Source organism: Abrus precatorius, unplaced genomic scaffold, assembly GCF_003935025.1.
Source record: "Abrus precatorius isolate BTA unplaced genomic scaffold, Abrus_2018 Scaffold11, whole genome shotgun sequence".
NCBI lineage: Eukaryota > Viridiplantae > Streptophyta > Magnoliopsida > Fabales > Fabaceae > Abrus > Abrus precatorius.
The window spans coordinates 13259388-13278453 of record NW_020874303.1 but is presented as its reverse complement, the minus strand read 5'-3'; positions in this window follow the sequence as shown (position 1 = coordinate 13278453).

The following is a 19066-nucleotide window of genomic DNA, read 5'->3' as shown; positions in this document are numbered from 1 at the left end:
TACTTATTCTTATTAAATAAGATAAATAATAAAACTTTTCATTGTACTGTGATAATAAATATGTAAAGATATGAATTAAATTTATTTATGTCCTGGACAGTGAACCTAAAGGTGAGGGGTAAGCATTGGACTTAAATTCTAAAAGTAGTAGACTTTTAACCAGAAAATAAAAGGAGTCATTTACATTTTAGACTTTGACAGGAAAATAAAGATGTTAATCAATTTCTAGAGTTTGATAAAAATAAATAAATAAATAAATAAAAATATCATTGGTTAAACTTTATTCTTTAGGAAAATTAAAATTGTAAATGATTATATTTTGAATTAGCTTTTAAATTTAACATAAAAAGTAAAGATGTCATTAATTAGTTATCAAACTTTGACTTTGACGATAAACTAATAGTGTTGTCAATCAAGACTCTAAACTTTAGCAAAAGACTAAAAGTGTTTTTTGATTAAATTTTAAACTTTGACAGAAAAGTGTAAGAATTTATATAATTTTAGGCTTTAACAAAAAAAGTAGAAGTTTTATTGGTCAAATTCTGAACTTTGACAAAAGAGTAAAGGTGTTTTTAGGTCAAAATTATCATTCTATCTCAATAATTGTTCTTTAATTCACTTACTAAGATAAAAATAATAAATATAAAAGAAAGGATTAATTTTGATTAATAAATACTATTAAATAATAATTAATATTTTCTAAAAAAATATATTTGCAGATAAGATAAAGAATTGCTTTCTGATTTTTTGTCTCTTGATTAATGAGTGGGAAACAAAGGATCCAAAACGTATGATGAGCCGAGGACCATAATTGATGATTCCCACAAGAATACACAATCCCTTTTACTTAAGGCCGTGAGAGCAATAAGAATGGGATTGTGTTGGAAACTGAGAATGCGAGACACAAAACAAGAATCAACATGGGAATTGGAACAGGAATAGGAATAGGAATAGGAGTGGTGAACGAAGATAAAATGATCATCACATTGCTACCTCTGAATTCAACCACGGTCTGTTAGGGCTATTTGCCACAATGGGGTGTCTCGGTTCATTGCATTTTAAATGCAACTTTGTGGCAAATTTTGAAATACCCTTGTGTTTGTGCCCTTGTGTGCTTGTGCCTTTTTATTTTTAGTTTTATATCCCTTTGGTTCAAATCAAAGCTGGCGCGTGAGAGACAGGGCATCACATTATGATGATGATGGTGATGATGATAATGCATTGTTGCAGTAGCTAAATGCATGGGATGGCAGAGGAAGAGTGTGAAAAGGGAGAATATATGCAAGTTGGTGGTACAATCTCACATGATTATCATTTTGTTTTGGCTCTGTGCAATGTATCTCAGCACGTGGGTTTCATTGCCTTATCCCACGCGCCAACCCTTCTCTTTTTCTTGCTTTCTTTTCTTTCTTTCCAATTTGCACCACAAGTTGACTCAACTTATGCTATGCGTGTTTGCATTGCACCCTTTCTTTTCTTTTAACTCAAATGTCACTTCATTACCTTTTGGCAGCTCCCTTCAGATTCCCCCTGAGTTCCAAATTTTGACATGGCTTATGTTTTACTTTTACGTTTTCAATTTTCAAATTTTAATTTAGTATAGTTTCATCATGAATTTGGGTTACATCTTAAGTTGTTTTAGTTTGATTTAGTGTTTTTTAAAATTATAGTATATTTATATTAATATTATTAATTTTGAAATATATATTGTGAAATATATTTCAACGTTAGTTTTATTCTTTGTCATTTTTTATTATCTAATTATATATAATGTTAAAATTAGTATATTTTGTTAATGAACTGTGTTTACTTGCTTTTATTTCATATGTTATTAAGTTCTGATTAGATTGAATTTAAAATCTTAAAATTTCCTACCAAATAAAATGAAAACAAAGATAAACTCATCCCGACCATAACTTAATTATTTATATTTAGCAACTGGGCTTAGGATAATGGCACGATAATTTGATTCTTTGAATATATATTAAAATTGGATTTTAAATATAAGTAAAATGAAGTTTGTCAAAGAGACTGTTTTACTTCTTAAAAAGTTAATCTTTGAATGTTGATTTAAAGATATATTAAAAGAAAGTTAAATATTTATTTTTGAATTATAAACTAGTAATTACCAGAGTTGTTAATTTTTAAAATTACGTCGAACTAATAAAGTTGATGCGTCTTCAAATTTGCTCGAAAGAAAAATAAAATAATAAATTTATGCAAAATAACAGTATTATTATTTGAAGGTCTATATTCATATGTTTTTTTTTTACTTTAATTTAAAAAATATATATATAATATCTTCCTATTAATATAGTTATAAGAGAAAAAAAATACTATTTTAAATAAATTACTTAAAGTGAATGATAATAAATATTTAGGAGTGACAATAGATACACCTTGATTACTTTTTATACATGTATCTCTTAATACAAGAATAACAAAATGTGTCTCATTTTCAACGTGCAAGCAACATTTCTATGTAAGTAAGTTTGAAATAACGTTATTTGTATTTTATGATTTCAGGAGGTGGTGAGAATTTTGCATTACAATTTTTTGGCTACAAGAGAGTACTCAAGAACTTATCTGAATTTTGTATTATTTTTGTAATTTTTTTAATTGTTATTATTTTTAGTTGTTAAATTTAGATAAAATTGGTAAATTTTATATTTAGTTGTTTAGAATATTTTTGGTAGATTAATTGTGGCAAATTTTAGTATATCATGGAATTAGTTATTTAAGAAAAATAATTTAGAGTAATTTTAGAAATATATATTTAATAAGTTATAGTAGTTAATTATTAATTAATATAAATTATAGTCATTTTAGCATCTTTCATTCAACATATAATATATTTCTTTTTTTCCAGGTTTAAAGTCATATATCTAAATTTTTTATTTATTCGTCAAGTTGTTCTCAATTAATATAAAATGAAATTTCTTGTTCTCAATTATGTCAAGTTATTCTCAGTTAATATAAAATGGAATTCCAACTACACAAGTATTATTTGACAATTAATTAACTAATTAAATTTATGTAAATACTTGTTTTTTATGGATTGTCAAGTATATTTAATATCAAATCAAAATCATCCTCTAGATGAATTGTCTAATGAAATTTTCTCATCATTTTTATCATCTTGCTCCTAGTATAAGTTGATTATAGTCACTAATATTATTACATGTAAGTGATAAATTTACTGTCAATCACACGATTGAATAAATGAACTCTCATCAAAAACAATATTTGCATATAACTTAATTTCACTTCTTTAATGTTGTAAAGAAACACTTATTATGTAATCATTATATTAATAATCTCATACTTTCATACTTGTATATTGTCGAGCAACTAAATTTATAAATTTTTTTGAATTAATCCAAAAATAATGTGATTAGTAGACAATTTAAGTTTTACATAAATCTTTCTTTACAACATATCAAAATTTATCCCGTATTTTATTGGACTCATTTATTTTATTCTCTCAAAAATTAATATCCTTACTTCTTTCATAAATTATATCATTTCAATATATAATCTCAAATTGATTCATCTTGGAGTACAAAAAATTACTTAATTTAATTAAATTTCATCATATCACACTTATTTCATATCTAACAAATAATATACAAATATAATTTAAATTATTAAATTCAAAGCACTAATGATTATAAAAACATTATTTTTAAATTATTCAAATATAAAATATATAACTACATTCAACAAAAAAATTAATAAATAACATTAACAATAAATTAAATAATTACTATCAAATTTAAATTCATAATATTTACAGAGCACAACTTCCTTCAATAATTTTTTAATAAATTATGATTAAAATTATTTGTTTACATATTATACAATTTTAAAATAACTTAAATTATATTTATGACTAATATTAATATTTGTTAAATAAATTAAATTGCTAAAACAACATAATAAATTTAATAACAACTAAACTAATAAAATTATTATTAAAATAAAAACTAAAAACAAATACTAACATGATAAGCTTCTTCCATCAAAAGAATGATTCTATACACTTCAACGATGCACTCTACAATTTTATAATCTAAGGATCCGTCACATGGATGAAGTTTTGCCTCTGTCAAGGCGATGCCTCTCCTTTGATATGGTATCCTTACGTAAGAAGAGACAATATTTGCTTTAAATTAATAATAATAAGTATTGTACCTACGTATACAATACATTGCAAGTACGATACATTGTGTGATGTTAAAAAAAAAAATTAGTTCAACTTTTTGTTTAATTGTAATTTGAGTTTCCCATTATTAGTTATTGTAATTTTAATTTTTTAAGTTATTGATAGATTTTATCTTTTCAATAATTCTCTTATAATAGTCAAAATTTTAAATTGTTTAAGTAATAATTATATTTTTTCGTAAGTTTAATTCTTAGTAAATTTAATAACATAAATAACTATTTATCCACACAAAATATGATAGTTTTAAGTTGATATTTTAATAGATTTTTTTATTTAATATATTTAGATCTTTCAACGTAACTAATAAATATAAATTAACGTATTTTTTTACTTTTTATTTTATTTTTTACTAATAAAAGAGATTAAATAGTCCAGAACAAAACAACTACATAGAGTGTTACAAAAGGACTAGCAATGACATCCATACTCAAGAAAGGAAGTAAGGGCAGGGAAGCCACATCAAAATAATGCAAATACAAGGACTTATCAATGCCAAAATTAGCTAAACGATCAGCATATTGGTTAGTTTCTTTACACACAACTTAATACAATGAAGTAAATCCCTAATTTTTTTAAGGACCTCAAAGAAAGGGTGACAATAAGATTAGACATTAAGAATAACGGAGACTACCTCCTTATAGTCACTCTCAATCCAAACAGATTAAAACCCCTTCTTTATTGCATGTTGGACACCAAAGAAAAAACTCCAAAGTTCAGCTTCAAAGGAGCAACAAAGGGTGATTTTGTTGCAGAAACCGGTTATAAAATTGCCATTACTATCCTGAATTAAGCCACCACAAGCAGCTACACCTTTGTACTTTGAAACAGACCCATTTACATTGAGTTTGACATATCCTTGAAGGGGAGGGATCCACCTGATCCTAGTCTTGTCTTGCACTACCTTAGGGAGGTGGTTGGTACAGCTTCTACAAACAGAAGAAAAAAAATTGAAAATCATATAGAATTTTATGTTTCATGCAGTTAGGCTAGATAAATAAGTTATTAAAAATAAAATTATTTTCTATCTTTCCAAAGATGCCACACAATTAACCCAAAAATTAAGTTCCAGTCCACAAATTTGCTCAATCTACATTGAGTTAAATTAGACACCAACCAATTAGTGATTCCAACACTAAAGAAAGACACCCATTGTGTGCGAAATATAAAATGTTGTCATATTTCTTGAGCATAAAAGTAGTTTCTAAGAACATGCATAATGAATTTAGGAGCTTCTCCACATCTAGGGCAGATGGATGAATCAGTCAGACCTCTATGAAGTCTTTCTTCATTAGTAAAGAGCCTTTGGTGACCCAATTTCCAAAGGAAGAGGAAAATTTTAGGAGGGCCTTTCCATTGCCAAATTAGTTTAAACACATCCTGATTACACCTGATCTCGTGAACAGAATTATAGAGAAGTTGGTAGGCAGATTTGACAGAGAAAATACTTGTCACTCAAATTGGAGAATTAACTAGCAAGTGTACTAGGTAGTTATAACAAGTAATAAAATTTGAAAATCAATATGAGTCCCAAGTATCGTCCTCAGAGATTAGGTCTATCAATTACCACTTCACAAATCAATAACTAGTTGAGCCAAACGAATATTGGAGATGTTTTGAATCATTTGAGAATAAAAATAATAAAGTGCAGAAATATGAAAAATACAGCAAAACAGAATACAAATTTTGTATTAAAATGCTATATGGAAAATAGTTAGGAATCACTTCACCAGATTTTCTATTATAATGTAATAATGTTCTGGACTCTTAAGAATTCTAATTGATTGATAATCAATTTCACTTCTTTGACCAAAGGATAATTCCTTGCCTTATTGATCTTAATACATAATTAAACCTCCCTAATTCCTTAGGTGAAATTCAATCAAATATTGCATTAAGTTGTAGAAATTATAGGATTACTAGATTATGATACTTATTCCTAAGATCTCAATAACCTAGGTATATGATTCAGATCTGAGAAATAAACTCAATTTCCATTGATGAAGATTCCTCTAGGTTCAATTGAATGAAGAATTAGTTCACAACTGCATTAATAACAGAATCACATACTCAATTCAATCAAAACCTCAAGGTCTAGATTCAAAATTATATTACAATATCAAATCTGGATCCATAGATTCCTAACAAAAAGAAATCAGAACGTGTTCTTAAAAGAAAAAGAGAGAGAAAGAGTAGAAGAAGAGGAGCTGCAGAATTTCCTCAAGGTCTAGAGCTTGAAAGTCGCCCTCAATCTCCCTTTCTAACTCTCCTAAAGTGTAGAAGTGAAAAGAAAACAAAAAATGGTCAAAGACTCCCAATTCTGAACTCTTAACTTCTATTTATAATATTTTTCCTGCCTTTTCCACTTCCACACTCTAATCTCTGAGGATTATAGCATGAAAGGTTTTCTATAAGGTTTTATAACTGAATTAGGAACTCCAATCGTCCAAAATTGACACTTAAAAGTGATATTTAAAATTCTATTACTTTTGCGTGGACACTTTGAGTGGTTAGAGTGTCCATGCGCAAGTGTTTTACATGGAAAAAGCCTCACGCGTAGCTATTCTCAGCGCTTGGAGTGGCTATGCGCTTACTGCTTAACTACTCTCAGCACTTAGAGTAAACACATGCACTGTGCAAAAGTGAATTGACCTTGGTCGTAACTACTCTGAACACTTGGAGTTGCTACTCTCTTGGTCTTCATGAATTTTCTTCTTCAAAGTGTTAACTCTATGCACTCAAAGTGGCTATGACCAACACATAACACTTGATTCTTCATCTTTTAAGCTCAGTTTCTCTACTTACTTCACTTCAATCTTCAACTCAAATTTTCAGCTCAAGCTTTTGCACAAGAATTAAGTTATTTTAAGTCCCATTGTTCAGAATTAGACTAAAAATCTAAAATTCTAAACTATTTATACAATTAAGAATATTAATGCAATTTTTATAATATTTTCAAGTTTATTTACTGTTTAACTCCTTATTTACTAACAAAAATTAGGTTAGAAATATAGTAAAATGTGGATTTATCAATACTATTTCCTGTTAAGTTCCAAAAAACCAGGTTCGATCCTTTTTCTCTAGCAGGGGGACTGAAAGAGATAATATTATTACAGACATGGTCAAGTAGATACTTAGCTATTCTATTCCAGTCCCATGTTCCATTTGAGAAAAAAAAAGGTCAATATCATTTTTAGGAACTTGGCAAATGGAAAAATCATATAGCTTAGGAAACTTAGAGTGCCAATTGTCAGTCCAAAATCTTATGGACATACCATCCCCAATGGTCCATCCAAGGCCTTTATTGAAAAAAAAAGGCCATACAAAGATTAAGGATTTCCAAAGGTGAGATGTTTTTTGGCTGGATTTAAGGGAAGGACATTGGCCAAAGGAAAATTTATATTTATTACTTAAAATCTGAGCCCATAGGGAACTAGGAGAGGTTATCAGTCTCCACCAAAGCTTCATTAGACAGACTCTGTTAAGCATTTTAAGATCTCTAAATCCTAGACCATCTTCTGATTTTAGTTTACAGACTTTTTTCTAGCTAATTAAGTGACATTTCCTTTTTATCCAAGGATCTCCAAATGAAATGTTTACAAATGCTATTTATTGTATCACAAACATAATTAGGGATATTAACAGCTTGCATGACATAAAAGGGAATGCTCATGAGGCAAGATTGGGCAAGGGTAACCCTACCAGCCATGGATAATGAGTTCATCTTCCACAAAGACAATTTTTTCCTAATTTTATCAATGAGAAAAGTGTATTGGTTTTTAGTGGGACTAAGGCAGATGATAGGGATGCCTAGATATTTTCCCAACTGATTAGTAGAATGAATACTAAGAGATTCACTAATAGTTTGAGTCATACTAGGATCAGTGTTTTTCGAGAACAGAATAGAAGATTTGTTAAGATTAACTTTAAGACCAGATGCAGTGGAGAAATTATCTAAGATATTTTTAATAATAGTGGCTTGTTAGGTATTAACTTTAGCCACAATAATTATATCATCAGAAAAAAATAAATGGGAAATATCAGGACTATGAGTACTAAAAGAGAAAGGAGCCCAATGATTGCTTAAAACTTTTTCTCTAATTAGATAGCCTAGCTTCTCTATACAGAGAATAAAAAGATACGGAAAAAAGGGGATCTTCTTGACGAATACCTCTAGAAGGATGGAAGGATTCTGTCCTAGTGTTATTCCAGTTCAGGTACATTGATTGGGAAGAGATATAGTGCTGGATAAGAGTTACTAAATTAGAATTAAAACTAGCCATTTGAAGAGTACAAAAAATAAATTGCCATCTTAGCATATCATGGGCTTTTTCAAGGTCCAACTTCATGACCATATAGCTACTCTTACCTTTTAGCTTATCCAAAGAGTGGATAAGCTCTTAGAGAATTATAGAGTTATCAATCCCTTGTCTACCAGGTATGAAACTGGTCTGATTAGGGGAAATTAGATGGTTCAGAGATCCCCAAATCCTAGTGGCAACAAGCTTAGAGACAAATTTTATAACTAACATTACACAAAGATATTGGTCTATAGTTAGTAATGAATTTAGGGCTATCAATTTTGGGGATTAGGGTAATCCCTATTTGGTTAATTGTATCAATTTTAGAGGGGTCTTTAAAAATTTCAGAGATAAAATTAAAAATAAACGGAGTAAGGAAGTTCTACTGGCTTTTAAAGAAAAGAGCATATAGCCCATCTGGATTGGGAGATTTAAAATTTCCTATAGTTAATAAGGAATCTTTTACTTCAATTATAGAGATTTTGGAAGATAATCTCTGAACGTCATAGTCATTTAGAGGAGGAAAAGAGACAGAACAGAGTTAACAGGGGAAGGATCAGAATAGATCAAATTGAAGTGGTTAAGGGCAATATTTTTAATTTTATCAGGGTTATATTCCTCCATGTTCATTTTTCAAGGCTTCAATCAGGTTCTTATTCTTATAATAGACAGCTACCCTATGAAAATATCTAGTGTTTCTATTACCTAAACCAATCCATTGAGACCTATAATGGTGGAACCATAAGGTCTCTTCTTGGTCTAGGATGTGCTTATCTTCCTTCCACAATACTCATAAGGTTAGTAAAGAAAGGGTTATGACCATAATTTAGTTTATTGTGAATCCTCTCAATTCTCTTTAGAATTCTTTTTTTCTTAACAAAAATATTACCAAATGTAAACTTATTCCAGTCTGAAATATTATTCTGAAACCTCTCAATATTCTCATTCCAAGAACAAGATTGAATCCAAGAATTCCTAACCTGGGTATGAAAATCAGAGTGACTAATCCAGGGGGCTAAGAACTTAAAGACTTTTTTCCTGTTAGGGGAAATATTATTACTATTAATTCTCAGCTAGACCTCAACATGGTTGATGATTCGTATTTTATACTCACATTTATAGCCTTACGGCATCTTCCAAAATACCTTTTCTCTCTTTAATTATTGTATTTATCATGTTTTTGTATTTCTTGCATTAAATTAGAGTTTGCATGAATACTTGTCATCTTTATTTTATATTTCGTATTTTTTTCTATTTTAACCTTTGTCCACTATTTCAGTCATACCTTTTTCTGCAGACCTCGTTTTTGGATGATTCTTTTTGCAATGGATTTCTGACTTTTTGGGCTTCAATTTGGACATATAGATCATGCTGTTTGGAGTTCACAGCTATTTTCTATTAATTTTGAAGTTCAGACTTAAAATTTACCTTTTATATTTAGGGTTTTTACTTAGGGCTTTTATTTTATTTTTCGCAGAGGCCTTGGCCTATTTATTTTTGTTTTCATTTAAGACCAGTATATACAGGGGTTAAAAGGTTGATTTTGGACCCTTCTTCTTATCCTTTTAATAATTTCATTTTTTTGTAAAGACACTTTCCCGTTTTTGAGAGTAAATTTGTTTCGTTCCATTCGCTTGCGTCTCTTCGGATCTTGCTGTGTTCTTAATTATTTGGTGTCGCGAATCATCTTGTCTCAAGCGTGGATTGCTAAATCGATTAAGCGCTCTGAGTTTGTCTTTTTACTTTCTCGCAATTCTTGATTAAGATTTGTGCATGCATAATTTGATTGAATTTAGTTTTTGTTCTTGAATGTAATATCGATCGATTATTTTCTATTGCATTTAAGTTTTGGATAAATTTGGTATAGTAATCCTAGTTTGCGTATGTGGTTCTTGGGTTTAATTTATGTTAGTTTTAATTGTTCTTGTTTCAATTTTCGTTTTTAATTTTCATTTTTAATTTTCGTTTTTCACTTTTTGTTCTCAATTTTTTTTTGGATTTCTTTTCAAATTTTAAAATTCAAATACCTTGCAGATTTTTAAATTTAAAATTTGAAAACAAATCTAAAAATAAATCAAAGTGACTAATCTAGGGGGCTAAGAACTTAAAGACTTTTTTTTTCTATTAAAGAAAATATTATTACTATTAATTCTCAGCTAGACCCTAACATGGTCAGATTTCAGAATAGGGATGTAGACAATAGAACTCTGCTGAAAAGATTGGCATCAGGCTTCATTAGCAGTTACTCTATCTATTCTTTCTTTCAAAGTTCTTCTTTGTCAAGTAAAGAGGCTTCCTTTAAAGCCCAAATCTTGTAACTCACACTCATTTAGGCAATTTGCAAATTTCTTAATATGAGAATAATTAGCTGGCCTACCCCCAAATTTTTTAGATTCATAAAGAATCGAATTAAAATCACTAGCTAAAACCTAGGGATAATTAATAGTAGAGCTAAAATCAGTAAGCTCTTTCCAACAAGCAGTTCTTAGCCCTTCTTGAGAGCTGGCATAGATGGATGAAAGGATCCATTCACATTGACCTACATTATGGATTTTAAGGTGAACCACATACTTAGAAGTGGACAAAACAGTTGCACTAATTATGTTACTATTCCAGAATCACCAAATCCCACCAGAAAACCCAATGTTATCTACCTTCACAAATCCATTCATGTTAATCCTATTCATAATTTTATTAGCTTTTTATGCACCTACCCTTGTTTCAAACAAAGCAATAAAGTTCAACTTGTAGAAAGTGATTAGATCATTAATGAGTCTAGAAAAGGATTTACTACTATTCCCTCTACAATTGCAGAAAAATAATTCATAACCACCGATTGATTATAAATTGCATCTTCATGTTGCTGAGCTTCATCTATACTAGGCTCAAGTTAGTTCAACCCATGTACAGGTTTAGGTACATCTGAGAAGGAGTTATTAGAAACATCAATATCCATAAAGGGTGTTGTATCATGAGGCCTATCAGAGGGGCATCCTTCCTGAATAATTAAATATAGCTAGTCTTTATCATAGGTTAATCCTAGAATTTTCTGAATGGAACAATTTTTAGAGAGCTTTTTTTATTTAAGTGATGTTGAAGTTTATTTATTAAAAAGAAGGTTTCAGTATTGTGCTGAGATTTTGAACTAAGAGGGGGATCATGATTAACTACCTCTACTATTTCAGTAAGGGTAACAACTTTCTCATTTTGAATCAGCTTTTTGTTTCTAGGTTTTGTTTTAACTTTTTGAGATTTCCTAGAGATAGAGCTCATTTTGATCTCCTGATTATTTTTATAAGCATTTTAAATTTTGATAGATTCATTATGCTCAACTTTTCCTACATTAATCATATTATTATTATTATTATTATTGTAAGCACTAGACTTCTTAGAATACCCACTATGATCATAATCCAAATGAGGTTTTCCTAAAATATCAAATCTGGAACCTGAAGGAGACTCCCTCCCTTTATCACTAGCCTGCAAGGTACCTATAGATTTAGCCAGACTCATCTTCTTCCTAATAGGTTTTTTTACTAGCATCCAAGGCCCAAACTTATTTTGCTCCTCACTAGTGTTGGTAGACACATCCTCTTGGTATTCTACTCCATTAGGGGTTATAATTTGATCAATGTCACCTTCAATTTCCATATTGTCCTCATTATAATTTATTTTAGATTCTTTACTATCTGGGCAAGTCTTGGATACCTCAAGGTAGGACTTCAATCTATGCCAATAACGCTCATAGTTAAAACATATCAAGTGAAGGCCTTCTTATTCCACCATAAACTCACGACCTAACACTTTAAAAGAGGGTATTAATCTTTGCCTAAGGTCTAATTCTATGGAGATGCGAGCAAACCTGCCTCTAAACACTAGAGAGGTGTGGGGATCGATTTTTAGCATTAAGCCAAGACAAGATCCCACTTGCCAAAGGAATTTTTCGTTATACAATTCAAGAGGGAGTTTAGGAATACAAACCCAAGCAGTTATTTTTTTTAAGTTTTGGTCTATAGGCCTAAATAAAGGTCGCCATCTTTGAATAAGAAGGTAGTGATCAAGGATAAGTCAAGGCCCCTCGAAGAGGGCATGCTTGTAATCTTCTAGGTTATCAAATTTAACTAAAAAGAAATTGTTATTAAGGTCCAACATAGTGATTGTACCATTTTTTGCCCAAATATTATTGAGTCTTTGATTTAAAAAACTAAAGCTAATATATTTCCCTAATAACTTTACTATAAGGGTACGCGTCCAGGGAGAGCACCAAAGCTCATAGTCTTCCAAAGGTATTTTTAACTCAGACAAAGATTTAGAGGGGTATTAGGCAAACTATCATACTTATCATGTTCAGAAGAGAGATCAAGATCATCCAAGATAGATTTTACAATTTCTTTATCATTTAGTACCAGATTAGAGTCTTTTAAGCACAATACCTTATCCTTATATGACATAGAGGCAGAGAGGTTAGGGTTAGATGGCACCTGACTTTCTAAGCAACCAAATAGGACGTCTTCTTGCATGAATGGCTTAGGAAGCTCCAAGGGAAAATGAGGATCCATTTTTACCTTCTTAGTACTCTGCTTCACTAGATCCATCTCATCTGTTAAGCGTTTCTCTGCTTCAATTCGTTTCATGTGTTCTGCTGCTCAAAAGAAGGGGATCTAAGGAAGAACCCCTTCCAAACAAATCCATAGATGTCTCTCAGCTTGTAGCAATGCCAGAAGAAAACACAAAAGGGAAGATGATACAAAGTCCATAGTAGAGGCCAACGGCGCTCTGTCTCACACCTCGAGCAAGAAAAGATTTCTTTAAGAAAACCTAAATCGCAGCGTAAGTACTTTTTTTTTTTATAAACTAACGTATTTAAATATAATAAAATGACATATTTACATAAACTATAGTCATCAATTTGTCTAGAGAAATATTTTATCAATTAAAACATCATGTTCTGCAATAACTTTATAAGTCATGTTATTAATTTTATTGTTATGTAGATGACAAAATACTAAAGAAAACTTCTTTGATATTTCAACTAGAAAATTAAGAAAAGTAATTGATGTAAAAGTTGCTGATACATTAAAATCTTTTGATAGTTATAAAAAAGAATTACAAGGGTAATTAAGACTCTAATTTGACAAAAGAAAATAAAAAGTAATTATTTTTAAAAATAATTAGTTTTCTTTTTTAAAAAAACTATATGATTAATTAAGGTCCCATTTCATATGATAGACACTTATAAATTTCAAAAAATCATTAGTTCCTAACCATGGGTCAAATGGAATCTTATACATAAATCAATTAATAGAAGAATAAGAAAAGCTTTTAATGTGTCACTGAAGTTATATAAAAATTATTGAACCCAAAAGTTAAGAATCAAAAGTTCTTGATTACCTAGAATAGAATAACCACATATAAGGATAAATATTACCTCCTCCTTTCCCTTTCGAACAAAAAAAATGATTGAAGTATTTCTATTTGGAATCGTGTTAGGTTTAATTCCTATTACTTTAGCTGGCTTATTTGTAACTGCATATTTACAATACCGACGAGGTGATTAATTGGATCTTTGATTAATTAATGTCTCATTTGTTTATTGATTCCCCTATTTATTTTTTTTAATATTGGGGTCAAAAGTAAAAATGCAGGATTAAGCGGTGATTTTCTACAACTGCTACAAAAAATGGTAGATTTAGCAGCATTTTTCTGCAATCGCAGTAAAAAATATAGGAATTTGTGGCAAATTTAGTGTCAATTTAAAATAAAAAAATATAAAAAACATCACTTCACCTTCATATTGGTCTCATTGAGTTCTACTACCACCCTTCTCTTACCGCCACTGCCACCACCACCACCATCCAGTAATATTCTTTTATTCTTTTCACTTCATCCAAGAATGACTCTTCTTCAACGACTTTATACTATAAATTATGTAATATATATGTTTTAATTTTAAAATATAAATAGAATGTGAATCAAAATAGTAAAAGAAAGAAATGAGTAGAAGATAAGATAAAACAGAACATTGTTTCTTACTGTGCAGTCTGGTATTTGAATTTCAAATTTTAGCAGCAGTTCAAAACTGTCACTAAATAAATTTAGCGATAGTTTAAAAATGGCCATAAATTTAATTTTGTGTCACCAATTTTAACATTAGTTTCTTAATCATTAGAATAAAATTTAGAGGTAGTTAAAAATGCTATTAATTATAAAATTTAACTGTCACAAATTAAATATATGCAATTATAAAGCTAAAAGGATTAGACAATCTTTTACAAAAAAAAATTAAGGTCCATTTAATATACATTATAGGATAAAAAAAAATATAATATTAGAGTTGGATAAAAATAAGGTATAATAAAATATGATCAAACTTATTTAATGTTTAATTTACATTAGGATAATAAAGCATATAACATTGTATTTTAAGAGTTAAACAAAACATAAGAAAATAATATCTAACTTTAATTTTATGGATTTTCAATAAAAGTATACACAGATGTTAAAAAATTTTAAATTAAACATGAAAATTTTCATATAAAAATAATATTTAATTTTTTCTATTAAATTATAATAATTTTTAAAAAAAATTACAATTAATTTTTTAAAATTATCATTTAAAAAATCATAAAAAATTTAAAATTATATTTTATAAAACAAGTAAAATATGTTTATAAAAATTAATGTTCATATTTTTAAAAAAATTATTTAAAATATATTTTATAAATAATTAATATTTTATATATAAAACATTAAAGAGGATACGAGATAGAAGTTGAGAAAACTATTCTATCCATTGTTCATAATCCTTCACTTTTTCAATGGATAAGACTTTTTACTGTCTTAATAAAATAATTAAGATAAAAAAGATTAATTAACATATCTTATCTTCTTATCGTTACAATCAAACAAGTCCTAAGTCTATCATTTAAAGAGTAAAAAATATAATTAATAAACTAAATAGTTTAACTTTATCGAACAATTGTGGATACAACTCAAGACTATCAATCTTACAATTTTGAAATCATTGTTTGAGTATTATTTTTTATAATTTTTAAAATTTCAAAAATAAAAATATAATTTAACTTTCTTGGTCATTTTTATGTGTTTTTAATTTTTATTAAAACATTAATAAAAAGTGATTATATTCTCTAAGTGGGTTATACCTGTCCTAATAAATTAAAAGTGGCGTAGATCAATTGAAAAGGGTAATGTACAGAACCACCCATCAAAGTGCTAATAAAATTCATCCTATTGAAGTTCGATAACCCATTGTAGTATAAGCAACTTTAAAATACATTCAAATTTGAGTGAATTAGGTGCTTGTTTCGTGTTCAAATTTTCCACTCCTGCTCCAAAAATGCACCATGATGCCTATTTTTTTTCTTAATTTAAAAATTCGGCACTGATTTTGGAGCTTCCAAAAAGAAAATTCAGTGTTTATGTACAACAATTTGAACGTTAACTGAGAATTTGGTGTGTAGCGGCTGACTCTAGTTAAGATTCAATGTTCCATAGAGCCTGAAAAGCGATCCACAGAGGCTGCGCCATGAATCTTGCTTACCTTAATTTTCTCAAAAACCACAGTCAACCAAATCAGCGGCGTTGATTAATATAATAGAATGACTGCTCTATCAACGTCAACGGTTGTTGTCAACACTGCACAGCTACGGCATATCACCGTGAGAACTGAGAAATATAGTCTTTGCTTTTTTTATTAATAATTATAACAAATAATTTCTTAGTACCCATCAAAACTATTATATTTAAATTGATTTCTTTAAACAAAATTTATTAAGATTTAAGATATATTTAGATAATTACTTAATTATATATTTATTCAATTCTTTTTTATTGTATAAACAAATTATATCGTAAATTTGACACAAAAATTTATTGACATGAGTTAAAAATATTTTTATTGGTCAAATAAATTATCTTTTTTATATAAGCTCTTACGAGTATCGTAAGTTACTTTTTAATTTTTTTTTATAATTTTTTAAATATACTTTTAGTTTTTATAAATTAAACGACCAAAATATTAGTTATTGCTTCTTTTGTCGGTTAAATAGATAGTTAATAAACAGTATATGTGTATGTATTTGATATTTGACAATACGAAGTATTTTAAAATAGAGATTTAAATAAATTTTAATTTTTATAAAAATTATACAAAATTAATTTTTGAAATTTTTTTTTAAAAGTCAGCTTTTGTTCAAGCCGAGTAACTAAAATAATCTCACATTAATTGATTGAATAATTTACACACTTAATTTTTTAAAAACTAAATCAAAATAAAATCATTTTTTAGATGAAACTCAATCACAATATATTTTACAGAAATCAAAAAGATATTTAAATATTTATTTTAAAATATTATATATTGATTAAAATAGAGGTCTATCACATGTTTAACACAATGTCGAGTTAAAATTTTATTAGTCAACTTAGCAATTAATTTATTAAAGTTAATAGTATCTATTAATATATTAGTCGTTTAATTTGTTAGACACTAAATTCTAATAAGTTTTTTATAAGGAAAGGTTATAAATGTAATAATTTTAATAAGAATAAAAAATAAAAATCTAATTATAAAATTTAGTATTAATTAGTGTTAAATAAAAAACTAATAAAGAAAAAATAAAAATAAAATATTTTAAAAAATTATTATTATGTTTACGAATAAATAAGATTTTATATAAAAAAAAGTTTACTTTTCTTGTAATAGTAAATAAATGAGCAACCAATATTATATAGTTACAATCATATATGCAAAACTCACTCGATATCACATAATCTGATTGAGAAAAATAGTCTCTATATTTTAAAGTAAATATTATTTATTAAAAATAATCATATTAGATGGTGTTTTAATATTTTATTTTCTAATTTTGACTTAAATAAATAATAGTTTTCTCAGCTAACAAGCAACATAAAAAATAAAGATAATATAATTATTTCATAATTAAAATATTTAATATTTGTGTGAAAACCTTAAAAATGGAAATTAATTTAAAATAATTTTTTTAGTTTTTTAATTTAATTTTAATAATTTAATCTTATAATATAACTTGATTAATTTATACAAAATTATAAGAGAATTTTAAGATAAACTGTTTTTAAATGAATGATGTAATATATTTTTTAAAATTATCTTACTTTTTTTTATTTCACTCAAATATAATTTTTTAAATCTAGTCAATTTAAACTAAATACTAATTTGAATGTTTATTTTTTAAATTTAAATATACAATATCAAATAAATAGACAATAACTTGATATTTCTTATTTTAAATAATTTGTTTCTATAAATTTTTACTTATATAGACATCTCTAACTGAAAAATAAAGCCTAAATAAAGCAAAATTTTATAATTATTAACGAAAACATAAAATTGTTGTATGTGCCAACAAAACTTAACCAAGTTAATATTATAAATTGTAATTTATAAATGTATTAATATATGTGAAATTCGAAAAATAATTTGACTTAAGAAATTTATAATATATTTTAAATTGTCGTATTTACTCGTGATATAAAATATAAGTCTTATATTTTGAAAGAAAACATTTCCAAAGATAGCTTTTGCATTGCACTTGGCAAACCGCTCTGAACACAATTCTCAGTTATGAATTATCTGAGCCAACATTGATCCAAATATGGTTCTTATGGGTGGTTTAACAAATTGTGCAACTTTTAAAATAATTTGAGAAATTTTATTAATACAGTTTTTAATGTATTTTTTTAATATATTTTTAATTATTTACTAAAATTTATTAAAAATTATAAAAAATAGGAAAAAATATTAATTTAAAAGTGAGATTCATATAATTTTTTAATTTTTTTTTATAAATTTTAACTAATAATTAAAAAATATATTAAAAAGTGTATCATTAATATTTTTTTTTATTATTTTAAAGTCTGATCAGGCTTCTTTATGCTTAGCTGCGCCAAAACTTTACTACCATATTAGTTTTTTTTTTTTTTAATGAAGAAATGGCTTTCTAGCTTAGTCCATGCTCGGCTTGTACAATTAAACAAAATTACTTTTAAAAATAAAAATAATATATTAATTGAAATAGGGGTAAAATTCTTTTACATTAATATAAATCTAAAAACTCTTACACTTGATTTGAAATATTTTCATTCAGTTAATTGTAGCAATTTATTTTATTCCATGTAGTTTACAGGTTATTTGAAATGCTCTATGTCCCTTTAAGTTTTTAATTTAGTAGACTAATATCTAGGACGTGCAAGTTTGAATTAGCTGTTTTAAAATAAATAGTAAAATATTAAAATTTTTACATAAAATAAATAAGCTAAAAATATTTATAAATCTTATAAAGTACAATAATTATATGAATTAATTTATTTTTCTTTATTGCAATATTTCTTAATACTTCTTTTTTAGGCTTATACATCATTTCATGTAAATTGTTTAAATAAAGAACAAAAAAGTGAAGTTTATTTACTTATTTTTAATAAAAAATAAATATTTATTTTATCATGGTATAACAGTTAATTTTAAACTGACATGTATTATTTT